Source organism: Arvicanthis niloticus, chromosome 24, assembly GCF_011762505.2.
Source record: "Arvicanthis niloticus isolate mArvNil1 chromosome 24, mArvNil1.pat.X, whole genome shotgun sequence".
NCBI classification, from domain to species: Eukaryota; Metazoa; Chordata; class Mammalia; order Rodentia; family Muridae; genus Arvicanthis; species Arvicanthis niloticus.
The window spans coordinates 5,285,581-5,299,915 of NC_133432.1; the positions used below are offsets into that span (position 1 = coordinate 5,285,581).

Sequence of the window (14,335 nt, forward strand, 5' to 3'; positions counted from 1 at the left end):
CACCCACATCAGAACCCAGAGGATAATGCGTGCATGCGTATCCATGAGTTCGCGCACGCGCATACGCGCGCCGCGTACGTACATGCTTGCGCCCGCCTGACAGGCCACATGTAGCCAATCATCTTCCCTCTTCGCCTAGAAGTCAGCCTGGGATTCGTGAAAACCAAACCAAAGAAAAGATTGTGCCTAGAGCCACACGAAGTGAGGTTGCACCAAGGATGAGTTATGAGTGATTGATAACGTTTATAAGTGATTTCAACCTGAGTGTTTTTGGTAGCAGCTTCGGCCAAGGCTGCACACACCTGTGATTCCAAGGTATAGGGGGGCGGGGCAGAAGGCTGAACTCAGGGGACGGAGGCAGAAGGGCGACAAGGCCAGTGCATTCTGAGCTACATAAGGACACCATTTCTCAAAACCTCAAGGGTCAGGGGTAGCTCTGTGCGGCAGAAACACTTGCCCAGCATGTTCGTACAAAATCCAGTCTGTCCATCTATCCACCCATCCATCCAGCTATCCAGACATCCCTACGTCCAGCCATCTCTCTACCCATCCATGCATCCATTCACCCATCCATTCATTCACCCATCATGCATCTGTCCATCCACCCACCCACCCACCTATCCATATCTACCCTTCCATCCCTGTGTGTTGGTGATGGACTATGTGGTTCCTGGGAGGTAGGCTGGAAGCCCCAGTAACAGAAGTCTCATCACTCTTTTTGTTTGAGCTTGGCTGTTTGAGACACAGTCTTTCCGTGTAGCTTGGCTGCCCTCGAAGTAATGATCTTCTTGCATCGGCCTTCACGATATCCAGATCACAATGATCACAGCCACCCCAGCCCTTGAACATCACACCCACAAGGCTTTGCTTGTTTTGGTTTTTAAAGCCAGGGTCCCATTTGACCGAGGCTGGCCTGAAATTCCGCATCCTCCTGCCTCCACCTCTCAAGTGCTGCCGTCTCAGCCGTGGGGCCACCCAACTCAAATTTGCACCTAAAGTTTTGCTAAGAGCAGAGCTGTTTCAGGCTTGGGGGCTGGTGGACGGAAGGGCTAAGGTGTTGCAGGGTGGGTCCTTTGTGCGATCATCCCAAGGACAAGCACTTTCCTGAGTTCCGTGAGCCATTCAACCGTATATGAAACAAGAGGCATCATGGGAACCTTGGAGTCGGTGGGTCCTATTTGCATGGAAGAGGACTGGTGAGCCCTGAGCTAGCAACTGGTGTCAGAGAAGCTTTGTTGGGGGGCTGTAGCCTGTTGTTTGTGGGGTCAGAGGTGGGGATTAGGTGTAAGGTGGACAGTGAGTGTAATTGTGACCTCTCCCTGGGCAGGGTAGGCTCCACACTCTATGGCTGTGCCCGGGGCGTGCTCCCTTCTGCAGCCCTGCCCTACCCCTTACCCACACTCACAGCCTCAGCGGGTCACTGGCCAAGCCCTTCTCAAGGGTGGTATCCTCTGGGCCAAGGACTGTGTCAGGTGCTTGGGACAGGGAGATCTATCGTAGGCACACTGAAGCCCTCTGCCTGGGTCCCCCAAGACCCTCAGGTCCCTCTGGGTGCTCATGAAATCCTACTTTTGCTTGGGACTCAGCTTCCAAGGCATCTTTGGGGGTTCTAGGGCTATCCTGGCAACTGTACAAAGCAGGGTTTCTTTTCTCCTTTGGCTGGCATGCTGGGCAGCCAAGCCAACGGCAAAGCTTAGCATTTCACCTGGGGCATTGGCAGCTGCTTGCCACTCCTCTGGGGTGCCGGGTGGGGCTGGCAGACTGTCCTCTACCTTCCATGGTAGAGGACATGAAACGTGTTTACCCTTTTCCCATCCCTCCTAGTTCCCCACCCTCCTCTTTCTGCTCTCTTGGTTAAGTAATCATTTGCATACCAACCTTGGTTTCTGGGGCAACATAAACCCCAGCTCTATCCTCCGGAACTCAGGTTAGTTGCAGGGCAGGTTACAGACCTTTCCAAACCTTGAAACGAACGCTAATGGAGACCAGTGCTCCACAGGGAAATGACAAAACAGGGCATGGAGAGCTGCAGACATGCCTGGTGAGAGCAACCAAGAGAGACTCCCTGGAGGAGGCGCACTGCAGGAAGACGGGGTGAGGATGGAGTATGGCCTGGCTGATGCAAAGGCCCTGTGGCAGGAGAAAGGGACAGCAGCTGAGCAGAGCGGGATGGAGCTGGCAGAGGCAGGAGTCAGGCTTGTCAGCCTGAGTGGGGACTCGGATTGCTCAGAGAGTTGAATGGGGATTTGGATTTGAGTCTCTATAGTCTTCAAATGCAGAAACAATTTGGATCCTAAGAATTGACCTTGTGAGCCAGCCATGGGCAAAGCTGCAGGAGGGAAAGAGCATTGCCAGGATTACCACAAAAGGAAGAGCATTACCGGAAGGGGCGGGAGAGCCAACCAGACAGTCGTATGAGAGCAAGCTCAGAAAGCACGAACCGGACTCATATGGGACTCCAGGCTGGGCCACCATCACTGTCATATGTTCATTGCATGTCCAGAACACACGGGTCAGTCACGTGTGTTCTCATGATTGTCCCATGCTTGGGCAGAGAAAAGACCTCACTATGAAGTCAAAGCTGGCCTCGAACCCATGGTGATCCTCATGCCTCAGCCTCTGCATCGTGGAATTAGTGTTCATCACCGTGGCCTGTCTGTGTGTATTTTCTTTACATATATATATATATTTATTCCTGGGAAGTACAATGTACATACAACAAAATTAGCTTAGTTTAAGAAAGTACTTTGATCAGTTTCCACACACAGAGTCACGGTGAAGGCCACTCCTGGACCCCACGCTCCCCCTCCCCCCCTCCTGTCATATTGAGTAAAGAGGCTGCGGTCAGTGTGCCCGACCAGGGCTGTCGAACCCCACGAGTGTCCTCGAGGGTGACAACAGTTAGTGTCACCCCACCCTGTATAGTGTAAGGCTCCCGTTTAGAAAGCCAGGCAACGGCTTTCCTGAGAGATCAAAGGCTTCTCCAATGTTTCAAAACGTAGAGGGGCAAGCTGGGGCCTGCCTCTGCCCAGTGCTCAGCCCTGGGGATTCTGGGATTGAAAGGGAGCAGGAGAGAAAGTATGCTAAAAATATTAGGGTCGATGGATAGATGTGAGCAAGGACACACATACACACACACACATACACACACGCATACACATACAGATGCACACACAGGTACACACACTTGCACACATGCACACACGCACATGCCTACACGGGTACACACACATATACATGCACACACATATACATGCACACATAGGCACACACACATGCATGCACATACAAACATGAATACACACACACACACACACACACACCGCTTCTACAATAGGAAAACACAGCAGGCACAGGGACCACTGCCATGCCCAGGGTCTATCTGAGTCCCTCACCACAGGTGTGTGCTAGCCTGAGTCTCTCAGCTGGGACCCTGCTGAGGGTAACCCTGAGGGCTGGGAGGGAATAGAGGGTACATGAAGCTGCACCCTTCTCTCTCTCTCTCTCTCTCTCTCTCTCTCTCTCTCTCTATATATATATATATATATATATATATATTATATATATGTGTGTGTGTGTGTGTGTGTGTGTGTGTATTTTGTCTTTTCCCCAACAGTAAGTGGTGAGGAGTGTCTCTCTCAAAGCCCTATGGTCCCTGTCAGGGGAGGACACAGGCGTGTGAGGCTTAGCCAGTCCATAACCATGAGAGAGACATTGCCCACATCTGGAGGCCAGGATGGCCTTGAGTGGCAGGAGCCTGGGAGAAGTATCACCCACCTGGCCAGGGGCCACTTCCACCCCACAGGAGGCCCAGGCCCTGGCTAGGACTCACAGGCTTGGAGGCCTTTTGTAGGGCCGGCTGGGCAGCCACTGCCAGCCAGGAAAGGACTTCAAAGGCTCCCCTAATCCCTGTGACATTTTCTGACACAGGAGTTTGCTTTTTTATGCTGCACATCAAAGCCCGGGGCTTTATAAATAACCCTCATAAAAGCAGAGGGGCCTGTAAAGTTAAACAATAAGTCACAGAGTGTGGGCAGGAGAGAAGACAGGAAGTCAGCCTTCTCTCCTGGGCTGCTCCTCCTCCTGGCTAAGTGCAGGGAACAGGGATGGGGTGGAAGGGATGAGGGCCCTTGGGAGGCTGATGGGGAACAGGTGTCCAGAGGCTTGGGGTTGGACTCTGATAGGTGTCCTACTTGAGTTGGGCATTCCATGAAATCATTCCTTCCCTTCTTTCTTTTAGTCAATCAACAAACACTCCCCAGTGCCAACTCTAGTAAGAAGCCCCTGACCTGACCGAGGAATGTGAACTTGGGAACTGCTGACCTTAGAATCTGAGTTCCTAGCTGGGGACTTCTGAAGGTCACTGTCCTCAGTTGTGGCAAGTGGCTTCAGGATGGCACCAAACCAATTTAAAGATGAGAAACACCGCAACACAGGAAGGCTGGATCACACCCAGGTAGAGCTGGCCCCACATCAACCTCTTTGGCTGCAACCAGGCCAGTAGCCCAGCACCCTGTGAGCTTCCCACCTTACCCCACCCGACTCCCCGCTGCCCCCAGGCTTCCTGCCCAAGCCATTCCCAAGGGAGTGAATTAGTGTCCAGAGCTGAGAATCACGTAGCACAGAAGCCACCAGCGTCCTGGCTCTTTGCAGAGGCTGGATTGGAACAGCCTGACCCCAGCTAACCACACAAGGTGCTAGGTCTGCCCAGGGTGAGCAGGAGATACATCCAAGGACACTTTCTGACAGAGGTGACAGTTGAGCTGGGGCAAACAGAGAAGTCAGCCAGGCAGGGGACTGCAAAAGGGAACTAAGGCAGAGGGACAGACTAACAAAGGTGGACAGACACTGTGGAACACAGGCTTTGTCCCGTTTCAAGGATTTTTCTACTGCCTGGCATCCTATGATGCCTCATACCTGGTGTTCCTGACCCTGTCTTCCCCAGGTGGATATTATAACCCACTGTGGCACCTGAGACCAGGAATGCTCTGTGGTTGAAGCCACAGAAAAACGTCATCTTGGATCAGACAGTCCAGGAAGATGAGAATATCCAAGACCCAGCTCCCAGGCCCCCTCTGGGCCTCCGGGGCGGCACAGGCTTGGCAAGTCATAAGAGGACCCCCAGTGGAGGTCCTCTTATCTGCAAACATCCTCTAAGATAGGAAGAAGATTCCAAAATTGTAATAAAGATTCCTCCCACACGCCATCCTTACAGGGCAGGTATGGAGTGGTCCCCAAAGGAGGACAAACCCTGTCTTAACTAGGGCAGGGACAATGGCAGTCCCCTGGGGATGGCTGATAATTCCTCCCCAGAGACTCCTGTTGGTCTGTCCCCAATGCAGGCCCTGGGCTTTCTGTGACACCTGACAGTACTCTCTACTTGCCCACACTCAGGTCCCTGCAGATGTCAGTTCTTGGTGGCAGAGGCATCTTGAGAGCTCAGTATCACGTGCCTATTGGCCAGAGTTGTTGCCAAGGGAAGGGGGGGGGGACCCACAGAGCCTTGGATGCCGGAGGTTATTCCTGAGGTCACCCTGATGTCCTCTGTCTGGAAAGCAAAGATGGAGAGTGTTGGTATCAGGCTCCAAACCCAGTGACATCACATCTAGGTGACCCCTACATGTATGGCAACCGCCATACATTCCCAGAATCCACCAGGCTACCTCACCTTTACCTGGGAGAGGCTATGTCACCGCCCATATAAAACAGGCAGAACCCCCCTGACCTCTTCCTCTCTTCTTCCATCTTCTTCCTCTTCTTTCCACCCCCCATCTTTGCCCTCTCCTGAGTAAACCCCACTTGGAACCATTTGATCTGGTGTGGTCTCTTCTAAGCCGTGTGCGGACTTATTTCAGCGAGGCCACCCTGTGAGCAGTTCCTCAGCCGTAGGAAGCTGTATGTCTGATTTGCCAAGTTACTTCAAGAATTAACCACCCACAGGGCTGGAGAGTCACCTCGGCTGCTAAGAGCACTTGCTGCTCTTCCAGGGCACCCGCCAAGTTCAGTTTCCAGCACCCACATTAGGCAGGTCAAGACTACCCTGGCTATCCTTGGAACTTGCTCTGTAGACCAGGCTGGCCTCAAACTCACAGAGATCCACCTGCTCTGCTTCCCAAGTGCTGGGGTTAAAACTGTGGACCACCAGGCCTGGCACAAAAGTTTTAATAGATGTATTTATTTATTTTATGTGGATGAGTGCTCTATCTCCATGTACACCTGCATGCCAGAATAGGATATCAGATCCCATCACAGATGGTTGTGAGCCACCATGTGGGTGCTGGGGATTGAACTCAGGACCTCTGGAAGAGCAGTCGGTGCTCTTAACCACTGAGCCATCTGTCCAGCCCGAAATAACCTTTTAAATCTGCCAATTCTAACGATTATGTGCACTCATTGAGCATTTACTGCGTGCTGGTGACGATGTGTCAACTTGGGAGGTGGCTCTTGCTTCTCTCCCCATGCTACACCAGAGCAGGCAGAGACGGTAGGAGTGTTAGGGTCTCACAGAGCACGGGAGATCAGCGAAGGTTTGTTTTCATCTTCCTTTCGTTCCCTTCCCTGCCACACGCCCTCCAGAGATGTCCTTCGTGGGCTTTGACACTGACTAAAGATAGACCTGAGCTATCTCCAGTAGCCAGTACCCATCACCCCGGCACGCAGGAGGCAAAGGCAGGTGACCAAGGCCAGCCCTGGGCCACATAGCTAGACCCTATCTCAAAATAAACAAAAGAAGTAAATAAATGAAATAAAGCGAGTCCCCAAAGGCACCTCCAGGCCTCGGGGATTGTGGGTACAGGATTGTTCCTCAACCTCAAGGCTTTGGAAACCCCAAACCCAGGGGTCTCCCCAGCTATACACCAATGCCACCTACGCTGGACCAGCCAAACAGTGGCAAAGTCATGGTGTCATCTCACACACATCTGCTTGGGCTGGGGATGCCAGGCTATTGTTTGGTACTGGGGGAGGGGCAGTATCATCATGGCAGGATCCTGGGATTGGCATGAACACCCCCTTCCCCTCCTCGTCGGCAGCCCACCCCCCAGCAGCCCAGCCGCTTCTGCTCCCTCCGACCTCATTTATCACTCTGAGGGGGGCAATGGCACCGTGAGGTCCCCGGGGACAGCTTCACTGTGGCCCCATCTGATTGAAATCCAGGCCCAGCAAACACTCCACACGGGAAAGTGGCTGCTCGGAACCCGGAATAAATAACACTGCGGGCAGCAGGCACGAATCTGCCACTAATTATGGCATATCCTGATTAAATGGGGTGCATAAATAAATATTGCAGCAAGAAGATAAATCGGTCAGCGACGCTGGCTAGGCTGGCGGAGCTCCGAGCCCCTCTTGCCCACTTTGCCTTGGTAGGGCTGAAGGATACCCCTGTGATTCAGCTAAGTGTGAGGCTGGGGGCAACCATTCTGCCCTGGGGTTGGGGGTGGGGCAGTCGTCAAGCAGAATCTTAGCCACACTCTGGTCTGTGACTTTGTGTGGTGACAAGGAATCCAGGACCTGGCAGTGTTGGCAGCCTCCCGTCCCTTGACTCAGTTTCCCCATCAGTAAACAGTGGAAGAGGAGACCCGCGTAGCGCACAGTGTGTAGTTCAGCAGAAGGCTGGCAGGTTCCACTGCTGGAGCCAATGGTAGCTATGAGCTGTCATTCACAGTAAAGGTTCCCAAGGGTGGCCCCAGGGGAGGCCACACTTTCCACTCCTGCCCCACAGCTCCCGGGAGAGCTCTGTGTTTGCCAGCACGGGTCCCCTAGTCATTTCCCAGGAACAGTCACAATAGCAGCAAGGGGGAGGGGCTGTCATTCTGGAAAAGTTTAAATCAATTAACTCCCTTACCAGAAAGCAGGCTGGGAAATGTAATGGGGAAATAATGACTTTTCTCCACAGGATCAAATGACAAAGACCAGGGCCTGGCAAGGCGGCAGAGAAGCTGGCTTGGTTTCCGAGGCCTGTGTGGCCCTGGGTGAGTCCGGGTCCCATTCTAAGCCTTGGTTCCCCAGGGAGCGGGCTTGAGGACTGGCTTCTGGATAGCACACCTGTCTCGCCTCCCTTCCTTGACCGCAGCAGGCATTATTAATGGGTTGTAGCATCATTCTCACCTAGTCTAATCCAAGCCAACGCGCAGCATCACCTCTCAATGGGTCCAGTTAGCACACGGGCATCAGGTTCCCCTCCGTCATGAGGCCAGTATCCACCAACAGGGTTAGTTCTGCCTATCGCAGCTGGTAAAGGTCCTTAACACTCACTGAGAGCTGTCTGTGGGCCAAGCACTGTGAACGCTTTCATGCATAAAATCAACACGTCACAACCAGCAGGCCGGGCAGTCACCATTAAAACCATCATATTTTAGACAGAGAGAGGGAGACCCAAGGCCGCACAGCTACTAAATGACAAGTCAGGATTCAAACCCAAAGCCCTGCCTTCCTGAAACAGTCCAGAGCAGAGAGACCCCTCTCTTGTGAGTCGAAGTCTAGGGAAGAGGTCACCATCACTGTCTCTCCATCATGCTAAGCTCTCTGCCAAACGGAACACACATTACCAGTTGGCACTATGATCAGCCTGATTTTGACCGAGGTTCTGAGAGGTGCTGGACCTGTTCTGGGTCACATGGCTGACTGTTTGCCTGGGATGAAGTGATACCCTTCTGGTGTGTGCTGTGGGCCCCGTGGACTGGAATAGTGACTGTCTATCTTGGTAAGCTCCAGAGAGGCTCCCAGGACCTGGCACCACTGTGGAAAAAATTGATGAGAGGTGGGCTAGCAACTCGGAGCCTGGCTCTCCAGACACCCAGGCTCTAACACCAGCCCTCCCTCCAGGATGCTTTGGGCAAATATCACTTATCAAATATCACTGCATCCAAAATGGCAATGTGTGTTTGGTGGGTGGGTGGGGGTGGGGAGTTAAGGGAGATCTACCTGGTGTCTGGTAGTCCCCAGGGTGATGCCTCTCACAGAACCACAGCCGGCCTGAATTTCTGAGTAGATACAGCTACTCTCTTCCTTGCTTTGGCCCTCAGTTTCCTTATTAGTGAAATAACAGAGTTGATTTTTGCTGGTTGGTTAGTTGGTTGGTTAGTTGGTTGGTTAGTTGGCTGGTTGGTTAGTTGGTTATTTAGTTGGTGCTTGTTTGGTTAGTTGTTTGGTTAGTTGGTTGTTTGGCTAGTTGGCTAGTTGGCTAGTTGGTTGGTTGGTTGGTTGGTTGGCTAGTTGGCTAGTTGGCTACTTGGTTGGTTGGCTAGTTGGTTGGTTGGTGAATTGGTATGTTGGTTGGTTAGTTGGTTGGTTAGTTGGTTGGTTGGTTAGTTGGTTGGTTGGTTAGTTGGTTGGTTGGTTGGTTAGTTGGCTGGTTGGCTAGTTGGTGTGTTGGTTGGTTAGTTGGTTGGTTGGCTAGTTGGTTGGTTGGTTGAGACAGGGTCTCAGGTAACACAGTTTGGTCTCAAGCTCACTATGCAACCAAGGGTGACCTTAGATTTGTGGTCCTCATGCTTGCATGTCCTGGGATTCCAGGCACATACCACCAGATATGCTGAGGGGCCTTGAACCCAGGGCTCATCCTCACTGGCTGTGTTTGCAGAGGACCTGGGTTTAGTTCCCAGCACCCACACGGCAGGTAACCTGGGAACTCCAGTTCCAAGCGATCTGGCGCCCTCTTCTGGTCATCACAGGCACGGCGCCCGTGTGCCACAAAAGCTAATATATTAAAATAAAAATAAGTTTTAAAAATCACAGCCAGGTAGTGACGATGCATGCCTTTAATCCCAGCACTCAGAAGGTAGAGGCAGACAGATAGATCTCTGTGAGTTTGAGTCCAGCCTGGTCTACAGAGTGAGTTCCAGGACAGCTAGGACTACTCAGAGAAACCCTATCTTAAAATAATAATAATAATAATAATAATAATAATAATAATAATTTTTAAAAAGTAAAAAAGATCAAATGCCAAGTCCCATGATGAACTTGAACACGTTCTTGAGAGATAGCCAGTAGAGGAAGGACTGCTGTGGACCCCAAATGCCCTCTACCGAGCCCCGTCAATAACTTCCGGTCCTCAAGAAATCCTAAGTTCATAGAAAGAATTTGGAAGTACAAGGATCGCTCATTCCTTCCAAGCGTTTTGTCATGAAAATGTTCAAACACACAGGAAGAAAATCAAAGACATTTACAATGACCCTGGTGCCTGACATTAATACTTTACTGCCTCAGCTTTCTCAAATGAGGGTGCCCTGGACACTCAGAGAGTGATGTGCTGGGGTGTCGTCGTAGAAAGTGGTACTGACAGTGCCGGCTACCTCTGTGGGTGGACTCCAAGGCTTCCAGACTTTAGTGAAGAACGGTTCACAGCCAGGGTCACTGGTGTGCATGTGGGCAGCTTTCTTCCACGGTCATTTAGTGATGCGGGTGCCTTCTTTTGCCCCTATCCTGCCACGCCCTGCCCCCTGCTCTGAAGTAGACAGGAAATTCCACAGGGAGGAAGCCAGCCACCCCATACCCTGCGCTAAAACATCGCTGGCAGGAGCTGTTGGCTGCATTGCCATCCTAGAAAAGAAGCAGCCCGTTGGGCAGTGCTCCCTGTGGGCGGTCCACCCAGAAGGGGCTTAGTCCCACCCCCAGTTTGCTGTCTCCTCCCACATCCACTATGGTTGGGTACCCCAACATACCATGTCCCTTCCCCGCTTCATCCAATCAGAGAGGAGCTGACCAGCTGTCCTGAGGAGTTTAACACTGCTCTACAAACAAGTATTGAGTGCTTACTGTATACCTGGGCTGCATCCCGACGCGGATCTGGCCTACTTCAGTGAAAAGGAAAAAAAAATGAGCTTTTTTTTTCTTAAGCTCACCCTTTCAAACAGAAAGCCAGTGAAATTTCCTAGCTCGTGAAAGTGGGTGGAGCTAAGGTTTTAGAAAACTGGGGAAAGGGTCAGTAGGTCATCTTAAATTGATTTTGTTTTCTTAAGATTTATGTTTAAGCCGGGCAGTGGTGGCGCACGCCTTTAATCCCAGCACTTGGGAGGCAGAGGCAGGTGGATTTCTGAGTTCGAGGCCAGCCTGGTCTACAGAGTGAGTTCCAGGACAGCCAGGACTACACAGAGAAACCCTGTCTCGAAAAACCAAAAAAAAAAAAAAAAGAGTTATGAGTGTGGGTGGGTGTGTATGTGTGGGTGGGTGTGTGGAGGGGGGAGTGTGTAGGTAGGTGTTGGATCCCCTCAAGTTGGAGTTACAGGCTGTTGTGAGCTGCCTGGTATGGGTGCAGGTCTTCTACAATCAGTGTGTGCTCCTAACCACTGAGCCATCTCTTCAACCCTGTTTTGTTTTGTTTTGTTTTTTCCTGAGACAGGGTCTCATTGTGTAGACCATGCTGGCCTGGAAGTCATGCTCCTCCTGCCGCCGTTGCCTGGGTGTTGAGATCACACTGTGTGCCTGTGCCCAGCTTTGCTAACTTTGTATTGGCACCTTCTGTGGGTCTAGCCCAATCCCAAGGCTCTTGAGTAGAGTTAACGATGTCACCGCCCAGAGTGACGTCAAGGTTCCCTGAGATCTGAGTGCTAACATCGATTTTCCATCCTAGGGTTCTGCCCTCCTCTGTCCTGTGAGGCCCCCTGAGGCTGATGCTGGGTTTGTTTGTTTTTTTAAATGCGTTTGCCTACATGCATCTGTGCAGTGCGCATGTCCCTGATGTTCACAGAGGCCAGGAGAGGGGAGTCAGATCCCTTGGAACTGGAGTTACAGAGAGTTGTGAGCTGCCACATGGGTGCTGGGAATCGAACCGGGTCCTCTGGAGGAGCAGCAGGCTCTTAATCGCCAAGCCATTGTGCCAGTTTCACTGATCACTTTATGTGCATCCTTTTAATTTTTTTTTTTTTTCTCTTTTTCAGTGCTGAGGTTCCACTGGACGATAGCTGCATGAGAAAGGGGGCCATAAGCAGGGGCTCAGAGAAGTGGAGTGACTGACCCAAGGTCAGACAGCCTGTTTGGGTTCACCTCCTGGTTTGTCAGACTCTCTCGGTAGGGTACACATTGGTGTTGTCCGTAGTTTACAGGGTGGCAGAAGGCCGGCTTCCTTAACCGGGCACAGCACATTTTAAGGCAGCAGAAAGTGTCTCTGAACAATGGTTTAGCAAACAGCTTAGCAGAGCTCCTCACAACTGGATCCCAGCCAGAGAGGGGCAAGGGAGGGGGGCTCTCATGGAGTACTCTGGGTCTGAGCCCTGAGTTGGGGCTCCCTGCAGGGACTGGGCAAGAAGGGACTGGCCTATCGACAATGAGGATAGCAACGGGTCCAATCAATGCTATCTCTCCAGGCCATTCCTGGCCAGGCATTGATTTCTAGCAGTGTTGTTAACTCCCTGTTTATGTAACGCCTGAACTTTGCACAACTGAACATTTAATGCGCAGAGAGGGCCTGTTGCCATGAAAACCAGGCTACACTGACAGCCGGGACGCGGCCCTATCCCTGTTTTATTGGCCTGCACAGAATGTATTTTAACCTTGATAAGTCAATAACTTTTTATACAAAAGGAAATCTGCCAGGAGGGCTTAGGACCCACTGGCCTCTCCCGGTCAGAGGGGAGGCGTGCAGCAGCTGGCTTTAATCCCCTGGAAGTCTCTCTGCCACTCACAGGCCTGGCCTGCAGATACCAGCGCCTAGCTGGGGGGTCGGGGCGCAGACCACCCTCACTCCCAGCCTCTGTCTGGTTACTGAATGCCTCCAGCAAAGTTGGAAAGGCTGATTGGTGAAGAGACCCAGGAGGCTCAAATTCCAGCTCCACCTTCCCATGACCTTGAGGAAAGCCAAGGTCACCAAAATCCACACTGGTAACCCAACCAGTGAGTCCTCACTGTGGCTTGTGCCAGGTTTATGGATAAAAAAACAATCAGAAGTATGGGGGTGGGGTAGGGTTAGCTAGTCACCGTGACCCCAAGGGGCTGCGGTTGTCATCGTTGTCACATTATTTACAATATAAGACTTGTGCCTGTTTTCTCATTATTGTCTTGAGATACCCCCACTTTCCAGTTGTGCAAACTGAGGCCCAGGGAAATTGGCTATCTCATACAGGATTTTGTATAAGAGGGTTGTTCCAAGCCCTGTGTACTTCCAAACTCAGACACTTAAACACAGGAATCACACACACACACACACACACACACACACACACACACACACACACAAGCTACCAGTTCAACTCAGTAGACATCACTAGCCAAAGACAGCACAGCGCTTTCCCTCCTGAGCCTGCCTCAGAATTCTCTTTAAGACAGAGCTGTGTTCCAAATGGATCTTATATGGAACCATTTGTCCCTGAAGGGCTCTGTGTTCATGTTCTCTGTCCCGAATTTGCTGTGTGACCCTGGGCAAGTGCCTTTCCCGCTCTGGAGGTGACCCACACCAGGTAGCCAACGTGATGTAATATGGAAATGTTTTGGGGCTCTGGGATTCCCAGAGAGTTCTCCCATCTTGGAGGAAGCCCCATGAAACCTGACTTCCCATCCTAACTCTGCCCTCTTCTCAGAGCCCCTGAGAGAGACAGAGAGACAGAGAGACAGAGACAGAGAGAGACAGAGAGAGACAGAGAGAGACAGAGAGAGAGAAAGAGAGAGAGAGAGAGAGAGAGACTTGCTAGTGAGAGTTCAGCTCACTTCCACTTGTCTTAATACAAGCCCAGATCTTCTGTCTAGGGAATGGTGACACCCACAGTGGGCACCTCTTCCTGCCTTAACATAATCAGGGCGGTCCCCTAACACATCCACAGGCCAACCTGATCTTCCTCATCCCTCATCAAAACCCCTCTCCCTGTCATCCTATCAAGATGACATCTAAAAGTAGCCAAGGCAGTGGGTAGGTAGGAGATGGTGTCTAGACAAGGAGACAGATGTTTGAGCTGGGACCTGAACTTCACTAAGCCAGAGGTGCAAAGAGCCTCTGGGGGAGGGAGGGGGGAACACGTGGGGAGAGTGCAGACTCTGCCAAGCTGAGTGGGCAAAGGTGTGGCCAGCAGGAAGGGGCCAGAGGGGTGGGCAGTGGGCTGTGGTGGGGGATGACTAGGAGGTCCAACCCTGAGGCAGCCTGTGCTGCCTCTTCATTACAGCCTGTAGTTTGCGGTGGTGCCCCAGTCTCTACCCTATCCCTTTTGCCTGCCCATCCCCCTCCCAGGGGCTCCACGTCCTGGGGGGCGGGGCAGGTGACTGACAAGGTTACCAGGGTTCCCTCCCTCCCCCTTTCTCCCAGAGAAGCATAAAGAGCTCTTTCTTTTCTGCTTATTAATAGCTCTGATTAAATTATCTCTGAAAAACCTACATGGTGTGCACCAATGGGGGCTCGGCTCCCTCCCGGCTC

General features: G+C 51.9%; 1 long non-coding RNA gene across 1 annotated transcript; it reads left to right on the forward strand.

Moving 5' to 3' along the window:
- The first annotated feature begins 1,946 nt into the window (after positions 1-1,946).
- On the forward strand, positions 1,947-13,976 carry LOC143437598 (uncharacterized). Its single transcript, XR_013106981.1, has 4 exons — positions 1,947-2,094; positions 4,241-4,456; positions 7,895-7,970; positions 11,877-13,976. It is a non-coding gene; the product is annotated as an uncharacterized LOC143437598 (long non-coding RNA).
- Positions 13,977-14,335: the final 359 nt, after the last annotated feature.